The following is a 16,325-nucleotide window of genomic DNA, read 5'->3' as shown; positions in this document are numbered from 1 at the left end:
ATGTTTCAGGTGGAAAAAAAAGAATGTAAAGAAATTAGATTTTTGAAAGTGACCGCATAATTGGAAGTAAATCATTCTTCAGCATTTGCATAGCATTTCACAGACTTAAATGAAATATTAGTTGGCTGTTTGTTATTTTCTTCCCTTATTTCTTCCTGTCTCCACTGATAAGTACAATTATCGGCATAAAAGAGGTTTTTAATACCTATTTTTAGACTGCATTCCAGCCTGAGCAATAGAGCAAGATTTCTGTACTCTCTCCCCCTTTATCTTTTTTTTTCTTTAAAAAAAAAAAAAGAAATTTTTTAAAAAAGAAAGTATTTTCAGAATACTCTAGGACACAAAGACACTAAAGTTATTCAAATGAGTTTGAAGTCCCTTTAATTTCTCTTTATTATCAATGAATTGCAATGCCAATTGTAGTTCCTTACCCTGTTTCCAGCCCTCTGCTGAAATTAAGGTTCCTCAAAAGATCCCACATTCTTGGTCACCAAAGCTGTCATGGCTTTCTTGACATGGAAATAGATACATAGCAGGCCCTTGTCCCTGAAAAAAAAAAAAGAAATCAGAGTAAAATCCAGATGTATGTGGTGTCTAGTCTGTATTTCACCAGTATTTGTTTTAGATAACTTCATCAAAACACTATCTGATCTATCCGAAGATAGTAAATTTCAAGAATTAAATTTCAAGAATTAAATCAATGTATTAGTGACTGCTCTGAAAATACTTTTTATTTTTTTTAACTTGTAAGGTGTGTCAGAGAAAAAAATGAGAGACAGACAAGATCTCACAAGTATCCTCCGAGTGGGTATAAAATGTCCGCTAGAGGGCGATTCTTCTTGGACACTCTATTGGCAAGACTGTAAGTTCATTCCCCAAAATGGTATGAACTCATTTTATCAAATTGGGAGTAACTAACTAAAAAAAGGAATATGAATTATTTTGATGCTTCAAGATTCACATAAATAAGATCAGAATCACCTTTCCATTCCAAAACTGACAGAATTGGAGAGGCTGATAATTTCTGCTAACTCTCCTCCTGCCAAGCATGCTCCATGTGTACATTTCTTTAACCATTAAAACAAATTTGAAAGTAAAATTTCATTATATAGATTTAGAGATGAGAAAACTCTAGTCAACAAATCTATGTGTGTTGTGCTCTTGTTCACATAATTTCTATGTGGTTTTATGCCCAATGGCTTTTTTGTATATAAAGTATACAGACAGATACACCTATGCTTATTTTTCTTATGTGTGTTCTGCTACTGTATATGCTTAAGGTGTATGATGTAATGTTTTAACATACATATACATAGTGAAATCATTGCCACAATGGATTGTACTAACATATCCATCTGTTCCCATGGTTACTGTTTCTGTGTGTATATGTGGTGTGAGTGTCTGAAATCTACTCTTAGCAAATTTCTAATATGAAAACCAATATTATTAACTATAATTCTCCTGCTATTCATCAGGCCTCTAGACTTATTCACCCTACATAAGTACAAGTATGTATTTTCAGACCTACAACTCATTTCCCCAGCTCCCTATTCGTGCCTGGTAACCACCGTTCTACTATCTGGCTGTATTAATGTGGTTTTGTTATATTCCACATGTAAGTGAGATCACACAGCACTTATCATTCTGTGACTATAAGATTCCAGTTAGCTTGATTCCCTCAAGTTTTCTCCATGTTGTCACATATTCTATAACGTTCTGCTTTTATATGGCAGAATAACATTCCATTCTGTGGCCGTCACATAGCTTTTGGTAATCAGCTAACCATCTCAGGTATCCCTTGTTATGCAGAAGCGTCATGCTTATTTCTGCCTTTATCTTCATATAGTGTTCTCTGTGTCCACATTTCCCTTTTACATGAGGATACCAGTCATATTACATTAGGGTCCCATTGCACTCTAGATGGCCTCTTTTTAACCTCCTAATTGCATCTTCGATGACCCTACTTTCAATTAAAGGTGTATTTTGAAGTACCAAGGGCCTTAAACATATTGTTTTTTTAGGGAAGCATTCCTATAACAGTCACTTTATGTTCTACTCTATGATTGGCACTAGGCTGGGTCCTCTAGTGACTATAATTATAAGAGAAGGGCCATTCTTACTCTCTAGAAGGTTGTGTGGAGTCCAAGAACAGAGAGGGATTACTTGGGAAGATGTTGCTTTAGACAAAAATAAAAATAAAAAAAATGGCTTTAGAATGGAGAGTCACCTGATGTAGAATCAGTTCTGACAAAAAACTTTATGTGACCTTGAGCAATTTATTTTGCCATATTTTTGTTTCTTCACGTATAAGATGAAATTCTTGAATTGGATCTGTGGCTGCCCGGCAGTAATACACATTAGACATGGATTTTGGAGAAACACTATACTAGATGATGCCTAAACCGTCCTTCAAATCAATTCTAAGAGGTTGTCAGGGCATCTGGGAGAGCCTGAGAATGCTTTTGAGCTATACATTGAGCTTGACACCAAATACTGACCAACTTGGTAACATCCCCTTTCCTTACCTCTCTTCCTTTTAAATACATATGTTTCTCTGATATTGTATATTTTTACGATATAATTGCCCTAAACTTATGCCTCAAATTTTGAATCCTAATCTAAGACATACGAGGTGCGACTGATGCTGAGAAAATTATGTTGATAAATTGTAAACACATCATAAAACCAGAATTTATCATTGCTTTTTATTCTAGGACAGCAATTTCATTCTAAAATTACTGTCCTTTCCCCTATTATATGGTCGAGCATCTATAGCTTTCGAAAAATACAACCATTACAAATGGGTTTTTTCAATTGGATTTAGAGTGTTTTAAATTTTACTTGAGCTTCATTTTTACTTTTTTTTTAATTTTTAAAAATGTTTTCTAACAGGGGGATGAAACCTAATAAGATTTTTATATTATTTTTTCCTTCCTTGTGCAGCTAGGACAGGGTGGTTTTCTCTTCGGTATTTTTGGGAGAAAGAACAATTAAGTTGTCGTCATAAATGCTTGTCAAAGGACAGTTCGATTCCATCGTCAAGTGCTGATATCTTGGGTGCTAACTGCTGAGTATTAAGGAGTTTGGTTCTCACTGCTAGAAGCTTACGCATGTTAAATTCTTGTCAGCCTCCCCAGTCATAAGCCTCTTAAATGAGGGGGAAAATACACTGCTTCCACATCCGAACCAAGCATGCTATATAAAGTTGGTGAACATGGTAACAACACTTACCAAAGAAATATTCTAGCCAGCAGTGATGGCATCCTGAGTAACGAGCTTAAGCAATCACGGAGACCTTGGTGAGTCATCCCGAAACTAAAATGGAAACATACCTAAAGAAACAAAGAAATAACAACATTTAAATTATTGAAAAGAGCAGTAGATAAAATGATATCAGGAATACATTTGGATCTGCCCTGAGCTAGAATATACTATATAACAAACATATACAGTACACGACTTTGCCTTTCATATGTGCTTGTTTGTGTGCATATGTATGTACACATGCAATCATGCAGTTAATGACACATGTAGACAGTTGCAAAAGGGAATATCTACCAATTGCAAATGAAGTGACGCCTCCGCTACCAATTTAACTTGTATGGAGAAAGCTACCTGTCTGCTTTGTTTCTCAATTTTCTCATCTGTGAAACAATGTAAACTGGTCCACATGCTATCTGTGTTGTCTCCTAGCTCCTAAATGATTCTTGTAATGTGAATTGCAAAGCAAATATGCATTTATCCATTAGGAGAAGCGCACTGTGACCCTTTTCAGCTTCAGAGTGTAATCGATATATTTTACGTTGCAAGTAACAGAAGTCCCATAATACCAAAGTATGGTATATTAGAAGGGTAAGGTGGATCTTACCTCAGGCATAGATGGGTACATAGATTCCAGTGAAAACAACGTGGCACTGTCTTCTTGTAGCTCACCTTTTCTTCTGTGCTAGGCTCTTGTTTGCCTAATATAGGCTGATATTCTCCATTTGATAGAGTATGTGGCCCAAGTCTGCATTGCTTCACATTTTCCTGGCCTCCAATGCAAGAGGCTTTTAGAACTGCCATTAGAACAGTCATGGGAAGAGCTTGGATTTCTGAATTGAGATGTGTAAATCCTGAAATCATTCACTTAAGCTGTGTGAATAATTTTTCATGATAGTCCGGACTAGGATGACCCATCCAAGAATTGGCAGGAAACCAGCTGTATCAGCCATACTTCATACAGACTTATTCCCCAATATTTTACAGAAGTGAGACATTTTCCTTGATCTAATATATACTTTGCTACATTGCTTACAACTAAGAAATTGAATTCAGTGTCTTAAAGGCTTATTTTCTCTTACTCCTCAACATGAGTCTCTGCTTTAACCATTGTCAATCTCTATGAATTGTCTTGTGTTTTATATTTTCTTATCATTGGCTTATCTTGGTAATTTCCACTTCTTCCTAAAGCCTATAGTATGCCTATCTTGCATCCTTTCCCAAGCACAACTCCAGATTTTCTCTACAAGAAAAGTTAAAACGAATAAATACACCTAGAAGCAAAACAAAGCAAAAAATAATAATTTAGCACACCTCCTTAGAAAATATTGTTTTCCCCAGTGCTGCTGTAGAGAATTATTTTCTAAACTCCCACAGCACCCTAGATTTTTCTCTGTTATTGCACTTACTACAAGATACAGTGCTTTTTCTTCCCTATTACTAGACTCTTGCATAAACAAGACATGTTTTGATTTAAAGAGGCATAAACACAAATTGAAATATTTTATTTAAAAAGAAAAAAATATTGGAAGGATGCCAGTGCTTTTGGAACTACCAAAAGAGCCGTCTTCATATCTCTTATGTTTGCTGACTTTGCATGTCCATTTTATGCTCTCCCTTTCCAGAAATTCTGGGATCTGCAATGGCTGCCATTCCTCGAGTCACATGCTGTTTAGCTGCCACTGTTGGACTTGACTCTCTGTCCTTGGATGGACTTTGAAAATCCCTGGGAAGCTCTTGGAGTCAGATGATCAGGCCTCCATCCCTCTGCCAAAAAGTCTGTTCAGTGAGTTTAGGATCATACAGAAAAGACATGGATGTGGGGGATCCTACGCTATGTATTTGAAACAGTAGCTGCCATATTATATGTTTTCAGTATATGAATGAATTTGAAGGGATATTATCATCCTGATACCTTCTATATCAGGGATCCTTAAAACCCAAGCCATGGACTGCTATGGGTCTATGGTCTGTTAGGCACTGGGCTGCACAACAGGAGGTAAGTGGCAGGCAGGAGAGCATTACCACCCAGGGAGCGCCGCCTCCCATCACATCAGTGGTGGCAGGGTGCTAGATTCTCATAGGAGTGTGAACCCCACTGTGTACGGTGCATGTGAGGGATGTAGGTGGCACACTCCTTATGAGAATCTAATGCCAGATGATCTGAGGTGGAACAGATTAATCCCAAAACTGTTCCTCTGCACCCACAAGTCTGTGGAAAAATTGTCTTCCAAGAAACCGGTCCCTGGTGCTAAACAGGTTGGGGACTCCTGTTCTGGAACTTAAACAGTGAAAGAAGTTTCACTTTCAGACTCATAGACGTTTCCAGCTGCCATAAATCACTGGCTTTTCTCCCTTTTGGGGAATGCTTAGGCATAATTGGCTTTCTCAAATTCCAGTCTTTTGCACTTTTCATCTGTATAAAAAGGGTATTTATGTTAAGGATATGTGGGCTAAAGGCCTAGATTCCAGATTAATAGCACGAAGCTTTCTTGTGAGTTAATACTATAATTATCATACTTTTTTCCCTTAAGGCTGTATTTTTTTCTGATATTTTTCTCCATAGTCAAAATGGGGTTTAAGAAATTAAAGGCCAGCTTGAATGTAGAAGCTCAGCTATAACTACAGGGCAAAAAACTAAATCTTGTCATAATATTCATGAGTGGTTATTAATAATGAGGACTTGTAACACTTTCATCCAAATTATCTTGACCATGGAATTAAAATATACAGATTACTTTCCATTAGCATTAAGATACCATGAATAAAAGACCAAGTTTGTAATAATTAGAGGAGGTTTCAAGTTTTTGCCCTGCATGTAACTTGTTCTGTGATTAGATTCCAGAGTGCAGGGGAGACTTAGCTCCCCCAAGACGATGTTATTCCAGGCTCTTGGTCTCTTACTCACCCAGGAATGGGAGAGGGGACCAGGCCGGGCATGGTGTGCTCAAAACTGAATATCGGACCCCAAAGAGTATTGTAGGAAGTGATTTATTAAAGCACAGAAAGAGAAAAAGGAGAGAGAAAAAGATAAGAGAGAAGAGCTTCCATGAGATTGTGGAAGGGGACCCAAATACAGTGAAATAGCAAAAGCTCTGTACACTCTAATTAAGGAAACCCAAAAAGCTCACACCTGTTTAGTACTCTGGGACCCTATACCTGAGGCAGTCTTTCACATCCTGAAACAGTCACTACGGCAGGCTCCAGCTCTAAGCCTTCCTACAGGGAATGACTTCTCCGTATAGGCAACAGAAAAGTAAGGAGTGGCACTGGGGGTTTTCACCCAGACTCAGAGGACTATGCCACAACCAGTGGCATAACTAAGTAAGGAAATAGATGCACTAGCAAAAGGCTGGCCACACTGCTTCTGAGTCATAGCTGCAGTGGCGGTATTGGTCTTAGAGGCAGTTAAAATAGTGCAAGGAAAAGATCTAACTGTATCAACTTCACATGATGTAGCTGCAATTCCGGCCTCTAAAGGAGGCTTATGGCTGTCTGATATCGCCTACTCAAATATCAGGTCTTAGTGTTCGAAGGAGCTGTACTTCAGCTGCACACATGTGCAGCCCTCAACCCAGCTTCTTTTCACCCTGAGGAGGGAGCAGGCACAGAGCATGACTGTCCGTAGATTATGGCTCAGAACTATGTGGCTCGAAAGGATCACTTTGATTCTCCTCTAGCCAATCCTGACCTTAACCTACAAACTGACGGAAGTTCCTTTATGGAAAATGGAGTCTGAAAAGCAGGATATGCAGTAGTCAGTGATCCAACAGCGCTTGAAAGCAATTCCCTTCCTCTTGGTACCAGTGCCCAGCTGGCAAAACTGATAGCCCTCATCCAAACTCTAAAGTTAGGAAAAGGAAAGAGAGTAAACGTACACACAGATTCCAAATATGCTGACCTGGTTCTGCATGCCCATGCTGCCATATGGAAGGAAAGAGGGTTCCTGACCTCAGCAGGAACTCCCATTAAATATCATACGGAAATTTTAGACTTATTACAAGCAGTCCAAGAACCGAAAGAGGTAGCAGCAGTCTTATACTGTTGGGGTCACCAGAAAGGAGATAAGAAGGTAGCAGAGGGCAATCACCAAGCTGACCTAGAGGCAGAAAGGACAGCTAGACAAGAATTTATAGAAGAACCTTTAATATGGGAAAACCCACTCCAGGGAACTAGACCTCAATACTCATCAGAACAGGTAGAGTGGGAAATCTCCCAGGGACATAATCTTCTTCCTTCAGGATGGCTAGCAACTGAGGAAGGAAAAGTACTCCTACCTGCTGCACTGGGGTTTCCAGCTGGGGGAAAGTACTTAAAACTCTGCATCAAACCTTCCATATGGGTATAGAGCATAGATATCGGATGGTCAAATCTGTATTTACAGACAAAGATCTCTTCGAGACTGTCCAACAAATAGTCAAAGGATGTGAAGCATGCCAGAAAAACAATCCTTTGGCACATTGCAAAGCTCCTCCTGGGGAAAAGCAAGCCTGTCCTTACCCAGAGGAGGACTGGAAAATGGACTTTTCTCATATGTGTAAGTATCGGGGATATCAATATCTGCTAGAATGCGTAGATACTTACACAAACTGGGTTGAGGCTCTCCCCTGCACAACAGAGAAAGCCGAAGAGGCAATGGAAGTCCTGATTAATGAAATAATCCCTAGAGTTCTATTTTATTTTATTTTTAATTCTTGCAACCTCTGTGCCTCCAATTTTACTTTTTTATAAAATCAGGTTTTAATGCTTTTCTGACAAAAGTCAAAGGAGTAATGTGAAAGCAACATACATTTTATTATTTTAATGCATATATAAACATAGTACCAGTTCTCCTGAGTTAACTTTTTTTTTTTTAATCTTCAAGCAATGGTGTTTCTAGAATTTTTTTTATAGAAGGAGCAATGAATAAGCATTCGGTTTGGACAAGGATTTGGAGAACTTGTCATGTGGCTCTATGTGCATATGAAATACATCATCGTAACTCAGAATGTGAATTATAGAACAAACTTGAAACTTAGCAAAATATTCTAACATATTTTTATGATCTCTACTTGCAATAGGAAACTGTTAGGTTTTCCTATCAAAGAATAAGTGCACCAAAACCAAAACATTCTGCGTGGACAAAAGGGGATTTGTGGGGCAAGGCTAAAGCCCCCCAAACTTTCCTTAGGATGAACACAAACCCAATATTTTTCTGTTGCTACTGTTCTGTGTTGCAAGGCTCTACTTAAGCAAAATTTTGAAAAGCATTGCTACAGTTTGGCTCCTCATTTCTTACTCACTTTGGAATAATGAGGCCCTTTCCAGATAAAGCATCTTAATTAAACAGATGACATTTAAACTAGACCTTGAAGATCAGGTCAGAGTTATCTTGGGAAAGAGGTAGGAGAGCAATGCCCAGAAAATAACATTCAAAAACATAAATGTCTCTGACAACGTGACAAAGGTAGAGATCAAGGGTAAATTTTAGTGTGGCATGGATTAATTCACTAACTCAATATATATATATTTATGTAAATAGCATGGATAGATACTAGAAATAAAACAATGGACTAGACATGGGCTTGACCTCATGATGTTTAGCAAATATTGTGTTCCCTAAGGCAGCAGTTCCCAACCTTTTTGGTACTAGGAACTGTTACATGGGAGACTATTTTTTTTTTTGGACTGAGATGGGGGGACTGTTTTTGGGATAATTTAAGCATATTACATTTATGGTGCACTTATTTCTATTATTACTACATTATAATACATAATGAAATAAGTATACAACTCACCATAATGCAGAATCACTGGAAGCCCTGAGCTTGTTTCCCTGCAATGATTCCCTCTGGGGCTGATGAGAAGCAGTGACAGATCATCAGGCATTAGATTCTCACGAGGAGCGTGCAACCTAGATCCCTCGCATGCACAGTCTACAATAGGATTCATACTCCTATGAGAATCTAGTGTCACGGCTGGCTGATCTAACAGAAGGTAGAGCTCGGGTGATAATGGGAGTGAGAGGGAACAACCAGAAATACAGATGAAACTTCACTGGCTCACCCGCCACTCACTTCCTGCTCTGTGGCCTGGTTCCTAAAAGGCCATGCATAGGTACCAATCTGTGGACCAGGGGATTGGAGACCCCTGCCCTATAGCACACTCACAGTCAACACTGAGAAACAGATTAATTCATTAATGCAGACTCGACAGTGCCAAACAAAAGATGTGAGGTAACTAATAAGAACACTTGTATTTCACTAATTACATGTCAGGCACTACTCTAATAACTTAAACTTTATTCACTCACCTATTATTAGAACAACATTATGGTATAGGAATATACTTGATGTATCCATTTAATTGATGAGGGGATTCAGACATAGAGTAGTTATTTAAGTTGGCTGAGGTCTTCAGTTAGTAAGAGGAGGAACTGGGACTTGAGCACTGGTAGGGTGGCTTCAGAGTTGTAGTCTTACTGTTTGTAATCACAAAAATAAAGCTACAGTTGTGTTTCATTTTACAAAACGAAGTCCTGAGGCTTAAAAATGCCACGAAATTGATGTAAAGACACTGCAGCATGTATCACAGTTCAAACTAGACTCCAGGAGGCTGCAAACTCAGTGCTCCTTCTGGTTCACATGGACAACACATCAGTACTGTGAGACACAAAAAGGTATCAGTGGGACGCTTGATTACGAGAAGTATGTTTGCAATGAAAGAGGCAATCCTGCTGCTTTTCTTTGTATTGGTCAGACCAGAATGGGGGACCTCAATCAACTGAAGTTCAACAGGTTAAAAGGTAGACAGAGTATCTTACTGCTCTGAGTAAGTTTAAAATTGGGCCAAAATGGCCTTGATTGATAAGGGTGGCTGATACACTTTTAGTGTTTTGACTGGGCATGATTCACAAAATTGTATAGTCCCAGGCTATTTTACCATTAACTACCTCATGGGGACTGGCTTTAACTTCTCCAGTCCCCATGATCCATAGGGAAATACATGCAAGAATAAAAAACATTAATGAATTCAGGATTCATTTCTAACTAAACATCAGCCTGGGGTGATGTCACACACACATACATACACAAAAATGGAACAAGTCAGCCCCATTTCCAGCATCGCCTCATTTGAGCTTGGCACACAAGGACAATTGATGCTGACTCAGAGTTATTTCAAGATGGAAAAAGCGTCCTGAATTATCACACCTCACGTAATCCGGGCCGCCCTGTATTCCCTCTCCTTCCTGTCCTATAGGTGGGTACATCCCTCCCAGATAACAAGATTTGACTCATTTTAGGCCCTTTTCCTTCTGCACAAGATCCTGAAATTTTCCCAAACCCGTGTGTTTGACGGTGTAGAGGAAACAGTTCTCAAAAATAAACTAGTTTATCATTAGATGGAAGCAAGAAATCACCTTTATTAATGAGAAAGCAGAGTTTGGAGGATATAGGGCATTTCTCACGCAGATATACCTTCTGCTATTGGCTCCTGCCTTTAAATTAGAAAGCCTTACTCTTCCATCTGCAGCGATTGCTATCCCTCTCCAAGCCTTTGCTCCCAGGAAAAGTAAACTGCATTATATGACAAAAAGCAACAAAGGCTTTAGACTCTCTCAAAAGAAAAGTAAATTGTGTCAAGAACGTAGTTTATCACTTCCCAATTGACTCTAAGATTAGTCAGTAACTTTTCCATGCTGTAATGAGTAATGAGACAGAGAGAAGCGGAGTGTTTCACTGACTGATCTCAATCCACAAGAAAGGAGAAGTATTTCCCGCCATCCTCCCTCCACATTGTGTTCTTTTAGCACTGTGCTTTTCTTGCCTGGGGGAGAAGAACACAAGTTTAACAAGCCAGTTCTTCCCATTCCCAGACATGGCCCCACATCCAATGCGAGCACTGCTTTTTGGAATGAATACCCTTTAGAAGTATCAGTGATCCAAGCTGACCTTCCCCAATCCCTACAGACTCTAAAATGGGTCAGAAAAGCATATTGGTTAAAACAACTCTACAGCTGAAATTTAATGTTTGCTTGATTGTCCAGCTCACATGTTTTCCTTAATAACATTGCCCAAATAGCCTATTAGGAGATCAGTTTTGAACTTGAGTGATAACATAATTATACTGTAATCACAAATGTCAATGAGGAGATGACCCACAATTAAATAACATTTTTTTTGCTACTATAGCATGACTACGGCAATATTAAAATAGCGAGATTAAATTATTTTGAAACATAAAGTCTAAATATAATGCTTCAGTAGAATTAAGGCCCAAATTATTTTTTTCTGGTACCTGTGCGTAAAAATTGAAAAGATTTTAAAGTCCCCACTCATTTAACTTTTTTGGCCATTTGGCCTCAGTTCAAAGAGTTCTTAACACATTGGAAAAGACAGTATCTCTCATTGGAAGGGGTGTGTTTTCTTCTTCATGGTCTCAAATGTTGTATTTGTTTAACACTGAGTCTCTGAAGTTCTTCACTATTTAAAAAATTCCAAGCAGTTACTATTAAAGAAAAGATTATCATATCCATGGCATTTATTCTGAGAACTGGATAAACAGACCAATCCATTATGTGTTTGTTCTAAAAGAGTTTTCACAAAGCGAAAATATTTTCAATCTGATCATTTGTATTGCCAAAGACTACAACAGAAACTTAGTGCTGTGCTGAAAGTAGTTAGATATCTTGCTGGAGACCTTGCTGACATATTATTCAAGTTAGATATCTTGATGGAGACCTTGCTGACATATTATTCAAGTTAGATATCTTGGTGGAGACCTTGCGTGCATATTATTCTTGCTGGAGACCTTGCAAACATATTATGTTTTATTATAAACAAAACACAAATAGTTTATGCTATTTTTTAAAAAATCTAATAATTGAAATTTTAACTCAATTGAGAAACGTTCTCACCAAGATATTAATTCTGGATTTTTTCATGATATCAATAAAATTAACTTATAACACTGACTGATACATCCAAGTCCCTCTTGACCTCCATGTCTGCTGAATGGGGGTTCTACCAAGTAAATGGAGTTCCCCACAGTTTCTTATGATAAAGCGTTTGTTAGTTCTGAAATACTGAGGCTGCTTCTCCCTCATTTATCTTTGAAAGTTTTAAGACATAAAAAGTATCCCTTCTTCAAGAGGGTTTCCCTGCTAATAAATAATTAAGAGATACAGAATCAATTTATCACCAGATAGTGTTGATAGTGGGAGGATTAGTTAGTTGATACTTAACCCCATGGGAAAGTAGGTTGATACGGTTGGCTGTGTCCCCCCACCCAAATCTCATTTTGAATCGTACTCCCTATAATTCTCACATGTGGAAGGAGGGACCTGGGGGGAGGTGACTGGATCTAAGGAGCGGTTCCCCCATGCTGTTCTCATAATAGTGAGTTCCCACAAGATCTGATGGTTTTATAAGGGGCTCTTCCCACTACGCTTCCTTCAATTCTCTGTCTCACCTGCTGCCATGTAAGACATGCCTGCTTCACCTTCAGCCAGAATGATATGTTTCCTGAGGCCTCCCCAGCGACGTGGATCTGTGAGTCAATAAAACATCCTTTCTTTATAAGTTACCCAGTGGTGGTGGTATTGTTTATAGGAGTGAGAGAACAGATTTATCCACTGGTACTGGCTCTAGATCTGCAATTTTCATCCTCAGCTTGAATCCTTACGAAAATTAGTCAGCTGGTTTAGACTCTTCCCGAAGCCTGTGTTAACAATTTCAATGTAGAACTACCCTTGTGCTCTGTAACACACTCATAATTCACTTCCTTTCAGACTAAGCACAGCACGTATTCCTCTACCAATGAGGCCTAAAAATTCTTTCGTGAGAATATGTTGTCTCTAATTAAACTGCTGTCTCAGCTGATCCTTTTGACTAATGCCTCTGAGGCCACCACTATTTGCATGGGTTCTGTTCTTCATGCACATGAAGTAGGTACAGGTCAAGAGCACAATGGTGGGACCTGTACCCACAGGCAGTCTACAAATGTGTTGCGATTCCGGAAGACCCCTGCACATTAGTTGGGACATCTTTCTATATAAGCTATCACAGAACTCCAGTCAGTGTCACAATAACCAGCAGTAACCTGCCATGGTAAAAATATTGCAAAGATTCAAAGTCCCTAGACCATGCCACACATTTGTAAAGCCAACTCCACAATGGAAAGCCAGCTGCACTGTGCAATGCAAGTGGCAAGTCACTAAGATATTTTTTTAAAAGCCAGCATGGCCTATGCTTAGAAAAGCATGGTTTACAAGCATCTGTTCAAGCTCTGTCAAAAGCAAAATCATTCCATGCATAACTTGTGCCCAAAATTTTACACCTTGCTCATTTGTCAAGTTGCCTAGCCCATGCATCAGAGTTATTTTGAGAAGCTAAATGAATAACACTCCTTTTGCCATGACCTGGATTACAAACTTACTAAAAATAATGAACGTTTCAAGCAAATAAAAGCAAAAATACACCCATTATTAATAATAAGAGTAGACTGGAGTACAAAACTTGCATTTGTGAGCAATTAGACATATTATCAGTAGCTTCTGAATTAGACACACTTACTGATCCAACCACAGATCATTCTACATGGAAACAGACCTGGTAAAAGTTACAGAATGAAGGAGCAACATGTGAAAAATTTATCTGCTATGAGATGACCTTTGGTGGCACAGAGAATATCACTCTCTTCTTGGATAGGGAAAGATAGTGTTGGGATCTCAGAAAAGGATGGAAGGAAGATTCTTGCTGCAGTGGTTTACAAGGCTTAGTAGGAACATTCTAGGTGAGAACCTGAGTGGGTGGAGATTCCTGGAATAAGTGGCACATGGTGTAAAGCAAAGATACATGGTATTTTTTGAGAAAGAGTAAGTTATTTATCATTATTAGAGTATAAAGCATAAAGAGAAACGTGAGAGCCTATGTGGTTAAAAAGATAAAAAGTTGCCAAGTCTGGCCGGGCGTGGTGGCTCAAGCCTGTAATCCCAGCACTTTGGGAGGCCGAGGCGGGTGGATCACGAGGTCAGCAGATCGAGACCATCCTGGTCAACATGGTGAAACCCCGTCTCTACTAAAAATTACAAAAAATTAGCTGGGCACGGTGGCGCGTGCCTGTAATCCCAGCTACTCAGGAAGCTGAGGCAGGAGAATTGCCTGAACCCAGGAGGCGGAGGTTGCAGTGAGCCGAGATCGCGCCATTGCACTCCAGCCTGGGTAACAAGAGCGAAACTCCGTCTCAAAAAAATAAAAATAAAAAAGATAAAAAAATAAAAAAAAAATAAATAAAGTTGCCAAGTTATGAAACCCATTTAGGAGTTAATTAGGAGGTTCTGAAGGCCGTAAGTAGCAAAAATTCATGATCAAACACGGCTTGCCATTTGCCACTTTTATGTACTGTGTTTCTGAAAACATAAATTATAATGCTTTCAGCACAATTAAAATTAGAATTGTAAAAATAGTGTTCACTAAGCACTTACTGTATTCTATGACCTTTGCTAAAGCCTTTTCATATGTTACCTCTTTTAATAACTAAAGCAACTCTGAGGGAGGGAGGATTGTCATCTACATGGCAGAGGGGATGATAAATGGTAGGACCAAGGTTCAAATGGAAAGCCGCCCACTCTAATGCCCCGGCTTTCAAACTTCACTCTCACCATAGTTTTAAATAAGACTCCCTTATTTTGTCCGAAAGCAAGTTTTACATCAGGAGAGAAGAGAGAGGAAAGACATTTGTACTTGGAGGAATCAACTGATGCCAATCAGGAGAAGGTAGCTGCAGAGTCATGGGTGAGTTGGGTCCCCCAAGAAGGAGCTTTAAAAGAAGAGACTGAATCAAGTCAGAGATGTCCCTAAAGCAAGAGCAAAGAGCTAAGCAAAAGAAACATTGATCAGACACCAAAATTCAGCTACAAGTGAGCATCCAGATGGAGGCATTATGAAGGGGAACTGAGACTGAGGGATGAAAGTGAGTGCCATCCTGAATTCTGGATAGGAGAGCAAGAACCAGGACCTCGTTCAAGAGACAACTTGCTTAAGGCAGAGTAAGGAGAAATCAGATTCACCAAAGACCTGGGATTCAAGTAGGTTAATGAGCAGATAGTGTGTGTCTATACTAGGAATTTACAATAATAATAAGGGGGCTAATAATTATACGGAATTGTAGAGTCTAATGAAAGTTTACACACTGGAGAGAAATTGCATGGGTTGGCATCTCAGCTTTCTCATTTACTATGATAGTACTGTGACTTTGGGCTAGTAATTTAACCACTCTCTGCCTCAATTTCCTGGTCCTTAAAATGAGTTAATAACTCTTTTTTGTTTGTTTGTTTTTTCAAGATGGAGTCTCACTCTGTCACTGAGGCTAGAGTGCAGTGGCACGATCTCAGCTGACTGCAGCCTCCACCTTCCTGATTCAAGTGATTCTCCTGTCTCAGCCTCTCAAGTAACTGGAATTACAAATGTGCACCAGCACCAGTACTATATATATATGTGTGTGTGTGTGTGTGTGTGTGTGTATACACTATATGTGTGTGTGTGTATATATATATAGTACATATATATATATAGTACATATATATATATATATATATATATATATATATATATAGTACTTGTATATATATATATTGTACTTTTAGTGGAGACAAATTTTCACCATGTTGACCAGGCTGGTCTAGAACTCCTAACCTCAAGTGATCTGCCTGTCTCAGTCTCCCAAAGTACTGAGATTACAGGCATAAACTACCAGGCCTGGACTAATGACAATTCTTATAGCATAAGGTATTTCTGAGGACTAAATGGGGCAATATATGTAAAACACTAATTAAAATTATTGACAAATTCCATAATGCTTCTTATTAGCTTACTTAGAATCATTTTAACATTCAAAACTGAAAAGTGAATCATTGAGAATCTCTGTGATTTTCTGAGGATTAAACAGCTGAAAAGTGGCAGCAGTAGAATTTGAACCAGAGAAGTCTGGTTCTTGAATCCATGGATTTAATCTCTATTAAATGTTTTCTCTTCCAAAATGTATTACTTCTTAAACTTCTTTGTTAACAAAACTTTCTTTACAAA

The 16,325-nt window shown here is 38.7% G+C and overlaps 1 long non-coding RNA gene across 2 annotated transcripts in view; it reads left to right on the top strand.

The window, feature by feature from the left end:
* LOC118152350 (uncharacterized) overlaps positions 1–15,727 on the top strand; it is a 66,576-nt gene extending 50,849 nt beyond the window's left edge. Inside the window, exons 2-4 of one of the 2 annotated variants that reach the window (XR_004741073.3) lie at positions 752–862; positions 4,887–5,047; positions 7,646–15,727. This is a non-coding gene — a long non-coding RNA (uncharacterized LOC118152350). The remainder of the gene's footprint in view (positions 1–751; positions 863–4,886; positions 5,048–7,645) is intronic. The other variant, XR_013533534.1, reaches the window with a different exon arrangement.
* The last annotated feature ends 598 nt before the right edge of the window (positions 15,728–16,325 follow it).

The sequence above is a fragment of the Callithrix jacchus genome, chromosome 3 (assembly GCF_049354715.1).
Source record: "Callithrix jacchus isolate 240 chromosome 3, calJac240_pri, whole genome shotgun sequence".
NCBI lineage: Eukaryota > Metazoa > Chordata > Mammalia > Primates > Cebidae > Callithrix > Callithrix jacchus.
The sequence above is the reverse complement of the archived record's forward strand: the minus strand, read 5'-3'. Positions and strand labels throughout refer to the sequence as shown.